Genomic DNA, 6,000 nt, shown 5'->3' on the forward strand with positions numbered 1-6,000 from the left:
GCCTGACGCGGGGCTCGAACTCACAGACCGCGAGATCGTGACCTGGCTGAAGTCGGACACTTAACCGACTGCGCCACCCAGGCGCCCCAAAACTAAATTTTTAATAGTTTCACACTGAACTGACACTGGCCTGTTGTTAACAAACATCTGCTCTGACGCTGTAAAGCCCCTGCCTACGATCCACCCCACTTCACCCCTGCCGTCCCCAAGGGACAAAGAGCAGAGAACCCAAAGGTGGCCAGTGGTTTGGTTTGGCCACACCAAAATATCCTCTTCCTGATGTCATTCTCTTCTTTTTTTTCATTCTCTGCTTCTAGCCTGTGCCTTCTGTGTCTGTTGCTTTGCTAACAGCATTCGCCTCCCCTCTTGCTTCTTATTCTTTCTTCATATGTCCCTTCACGTTTGCCTCCATCTAGTCTAGAAAGAGATTACAAATAAAGAATGTGAAACGTGGGCTAACAGAGCTGCTATGCATCACAATGAGTGACCCCACCTTAAACCGGCCTTTAAGATCTTTCCAGAAAGTGGGGCCAACCGGTCACCTGGCACACGAAGAAGCGGATGAACACTGCCCACCTGGTCTCTTGAGCAGGACAGCTCACACAGAACATCTCAGGAGCCCTAGAGTGGCAGGTAAAACATCTGCCCGCACCACGGGGACAAGCTGGAGTGCCTCTCTGCATATGCCTGGGAAGCCGCATAAAATCCAGAAGCCTGTGTCTCAGCGTGAGAAAGCACGACTCAGTACGTCTGTGGTAGGACCCAGGGATCTTCCTTTTTTCAGTGGACCCAAGTGGAATCTGATAGAGACGGTCCTCTGTCTACACTTGGAAACATTCACATGTTCAATGGCCAAATTGTTCCCCTCTGGGACCTAGCAGCACAATGACAGTTTATATGTATTAAGCCCTTCCTATGATCCAGTGCTGTGGGCATTCATCTCATTTAATCTTCAAACCACAACACAAGACAGATCCTATCACTGTCCTTGTTTTTATCAGCAATGGAAGTGCAGCTTGGAGAGGTGAGTTAGCCTGTCCAAGGTCACACAACCCGTCACCAGGAGGAGTTCTCCAACCCAGGAGGTCTGAACATCCAATGCCCTTTGCATACTTTCCATGCATTATACCTGGAGGAATCATCTGTTTGGAACTGGATCTCTTGTATATACATCTGTACCCCTCTCCTCACACCACAGAGGCATTTAATAAGATTATAAATGGGAGGGTCACTGAATGAATAATTTTGTTATTCAGAACCATTCAATTAATCCAACAAAATATTAATTAAGCACTTACTGTGTGCATGGTTGACTATGTGCCCTCAAAATGCGGTCGACAGGTAAGAGGATATGTGACTTCAAAAACATAAAACGGGGAGAAGTTCAGGGAGAGTAGGCATAGACTAATTTTCAAATTCTTGGGAAACTTAAATTTGGGGTCAACCCTTGGAGCCTGAGACAAAGTTGAAGGCAGTGACCATTTGGTAATTATTGCCTCAAGCGATGGACCAGAGTGGTGACATCCTGGCAGCTGGCCTGAGCTACAAGTGGATGTCGGGGAGCGACACATAGAGAAGAGGGGATGGTGAGGAGGGGGTGAAGGGGGTGCTACCTTTTGATAGGAAATGGTTTTATTTAAAAAAAAAATTGTTAACGTTTATTTATTTTTGAGACAGAGAGAGACAGAGCATGAACGGGGGAGGGTCAGAGAGAGGGAGACACAGAATCTGAAACAGGCTCCAGGCTCTGAGCCGTCAGCACAGAGCCCGACGCGGGGCTCAAACTCACGGACCGTGAGATCATGACCTGAGCCGAAGTCGGCCGCTTAACCGACGGAGCCACCCAGGCGCCCCGGAAATGGTTTTAAAAATCATATATTCAGTCCGGAATCAAAGCCAGTCAAAGTTGTGAACAATATGGATTAAAATAAATATGGACTCACCACCATTTCCAAATCGTCAAACCCTAAATAACCCCAGCACAACGTCCGGAAGGGCTTCTCAAAAAAGTAACTGACTCGGGGCGCCTGGGTGGCGCACTCGGTTAAGCGTCCGACTTCAGCCAGGTCACGATCTCGCGGTCCGGGAGTTCGAGCCCCGCGTCAGGCTCTGGGCTGATGGCTCAGAGCCTGGAGCCTGTTTCCGATTCTGTGTCTCCCTCTCTCTCTGCCCCTCCCCCGTTCATGCTCTGTCTCTCTCTGTCCCAAAAATAAATAAACGTCGAAAAAAAAAAAAAAAAAAAAAGTAACTGACTCTTGTCCTGCCTCCCCTGCCCTTACAGATGAAGGTACAGAGATGCCCTGCCTGAAGGAGATTTGGTCGTTGGGGTACCTCAAGGTCTTGGAGCTGGGATTTTAGCTCCGGTCTTCAGAGCCACGTGGATTTGTGCCTTAAAAGGTAGCATAAGTGGCCCCATGTCTTAGGTTCCAATAGGCCTCTGGGCAAGACTTAGGAGTTGGAAGGATGAAAAAATCTGAGAGGACACAGTTTTGCGTTATAATTAAGCATCAAATGCATTGAGGGCAGGAATCAGCATCCACTTAGAAAATAGTTTTTCTTGCTTAAATTAAATGGATAGAGAACATGCTGCTGGTCCTTGGCAAATGTAGAAGAGTGTGTGTGTGTGTGTGTGTGTGTGTGTGAGAGAGAGAGAGAGAGAACCATTCGTTGCCATCTGGATAGGAAAGAGGAGACATCTACCCTTAGCCTTTCGGGAATGGATCTGGAGCACCCAGTTCCCTCCCAGCTTCAAGGCCACCACGTCCCTCCCCTCCTGTGCAATTCTTGGTTGGATCCACCAGATTTCAAGAGGAGCACCGCTACGGTTACTCAAGTCCTAGGATTGTCCTGATGAGGGGAAGTGGTGAATCCTAGGGAGAGACCAATTTGTGGCTAGGTGACAGTCACCCTAAAGGGGAGCTAAGGTAAGAATTTCACTGTGGTTGTGCAAAGAAGGAGGCATTTTCTGAGAGGAGGACCCATCAGAGGACAGAGGATCCAGGTTAAGAATTGGGGAGCATCTGGGGCAGCTGGGTGGCTCAGTCGGTTAAGCGTCTGACTTTGGCTCCGGTCATGATCTCACGGTTCGTGAGTTCAAGACCCACATCGGACTCTGTGCCGACAGCTGGGAGCCCGACGCTGCTTCGGATCCTGTGTGTGTGTGTCTCTCTCTCTGTCTCTCCCTGCTCACACTCTGTCTCTCTGTCTCTCTCTCAAAACTAAATAAACATTAGATTAATTGGGCTGATAATATTTTAGGGCTGGAAAGGGACACGGAGATCACCTAGTTCAGTAGTTCTCAACCCTTGGCTGCACGTTACCATCACCTGACGAGGTTGTAAAAAACGCTGACGTCCGAACCCCACACCAATGAATCACAATCCCTTTGGGCATTAGGATTTTTTTTAACTCCTTATTTTGAAATTATAGTTACAAAACAATGCACACCCTCTATCTGGAGCTAACTAGACCATGGATCTTGCTCAATCTTCACTATTTTCTTCAGGCATGTATTCATGTATCGCGGGTATATGGAGGTTTCTATGAATAAGCCTTAGTATTTTTTTAAACTCCCTCAGAAGATCCTAATACACAGCCAGGGTTGAACAGTGGTTTTGTCCCATCAACCCTCTTTCCACAGGCGAGGAAACTGAGTCCAGAGTAGCAAAGTACCCTGCCCAAGGACACTGCCATCTTTCAGTAGTGAAGGCAGCGGACTTTCTTAGTCCAACAATCTTTATTGCACATAAGTTTGTTAAGCGTCAACAAGGTGCTACTGAAAAAGAGCTGGTTGAGGGTCAGAGCAAGAGGTAAAAGGGTGTGCCTAATTTTTGAGGACTCTTTACGGGACAAACACAAAACCCCACTTTTGGTAGCTCTTCCAACCTCATGAGGTTATTGAATGACATTGTTTTAAAATTCGTTAAAAGCATGGGTCTTGGCCAATAGTGAACATACTCCCCCCACCTCCCGTGTTCATCATTATTATCAGCGAATTCTGACCTGGAGAGGTCACAGGTCTGGCATCACGTGGAAATTCTCATATTCTATGACGTTTTCTGTGTGTGGCTCCTTCTGTTTTCTTCTTGCTGCAAAGGGACTGGTCAATGGTTGGGAACACAGTGTCAGGCTTTAAAAAAGCTCCTGCCATGCTCTCCCTGGGGGACATTCTTCTTACATCCACTTGAGGCATTGAGCCAGGCGGGTGGGAGAGCTCACTTCCTGGCGTCTTCATTTTACGCGCTCTTTAGCCTTGACGAAAGCCACAGAAATGCTTCTTCCTTCTCCGGCAGCCCGCTCCTACACGGTGAGCCTCAAACTGCTCTGGTGACAGGCAAGCACGTGCAATGGGGGGCATGGAAGACAGCCCTGTATGGGGGACATGGCTCCAGCCGAAGCCCTTCTCAGCCTGAGCACCTCCCTGGTCTCAGCAAATCTTTCTGCACACCGCCCTTTACCTGAAACAGACAAACACAGCCGGGACTCCAGCTACACTTTCACTGGAGTCCGGGCCCAGGGCAGCCGAGGCGGGGAACCGAGGGTCTCCGGAGATGAGTGTGGCAGAAGTGACCCCTGGAGCTCCTGAGCCAGCTCTCCTTCTCTGAGCGCCCCGGTCCCAGCAGCAGCCCCTTTGAGCTGGGTTTGAGGAGCCGGACCATCCACAAGCACCCGGCCCACTGCTCCGTGAGCAGAGGTACACCCGCACCGCAAGTACCCGCTGCGGCCTCTTTCAGGCTCCCTTCCCAGGGTTCTATGCGCTGCCCGGCAGCCAGGCTTTGTGAATTAGGAGATGAAAAGGCCAAGCGTTCCTCTCTGCACCCAGCGCTCTGCGGGGACGAAAGAAAGGAGCAGAGCTACGATGGGCTCGGCTGCCCTTTTCCAAGGCTAGTTTTCTCTCCTGTGGAGGACGTGAGGGCGCTTCCAACCTGGTCAGCCATGCGGAGCCTGGGCCCCGGTGTTCCCTCCACCCAACCGCAGGGACAGGTGCGTGCATTTCTGTAGGTCCCCTTCCAGCCGCCCGGGGGCAGGGAGTAGGAGTCCAGCTTCCCAGACACTGACCTCATGGTCTCTTCAGAGAGCAGGCAGCCCAGACTTTAGAGCCCTCGGGCCAGACGGACCTGGGTTTGATTCCTGGATCCCCCACTTACTCATTTGCTCTGTAACGTTGGACAAGGACTCCAACCTCTCCGGGCTACCATGTAGTGACCAAAGCACACCAATCATTGGGGTAAAACCCACTCATTCAGAAAACCTCTTCAACATTGGTTTTCGTCCTGGGGATGACTTGTGGGATGCTATTTTTCTGGATGACGAGGAGGTCATCCCAGGAAGTCAGGTCCCATGGTATGCCCAGAACCTCCAAGACCTTTCCAAATGTTCTAAGACACTGAGACAAGGGCCATCCTGTCTTGGAGGGAATGGGGATTCTGAGAGCATCATCAAGGGCACAGATGTCGTCCTTTAAGCCTTCGGGAAAGACTTCTGTGCCTATCTGGGTTTTATGTGTTCTCTGCACTTCAGGAGAAAATCGTGTTTCTGCTGACATCAGCTAGATGGGGCTCCCCAGTTGCTTTGTGTCGGCAAGACCACCTACCCACTGTCTCATCTGGCCCCCATAACCAACCAGTGGGCTACGTGTTGTTATCCCGTTTTATAGATGAGACCACTGAAATCCGGAGTTTGAGCCAAAGGCCCACGCCAATTAGTTAGAAGACCACAATTCAAACATAATCTGTCTAATCCTATAGCCTGTCTAAACGTCGACACTGTGGTTTTCCTTTCAGAGGTTGTATAATAGAGGGGCTACAACCAGGGTCATCTCTGACTTGAATCCCGAGGCGTGGAAGCCTTCACTAAACGACTTAGTCTTTCCTAAGCCTCAGTGTTCTCCTTTGTAAAATGGGCATGTAAATAACACTTGCTCGCCTCCCACAGTTGTTGGGGGACTCCATGAGGACGTCCGTGAAACAGCTAGCTTGGTGCCTGCCTCGTAGCAAGGGC

Source organism: Lynx canadensis, chromosome D1 (genome assembly GCF_007474595.2).
Source record: "Lynx canadensis isolate LIC74 chromosome D1, mLynCan4.pri.v2, whole genome shotgun sequence".
NCBI lineage: Eukaryota > Metazoa > Chordata > Mammalia > Carnivora > Felidae > Lynx > Lynx canadensis.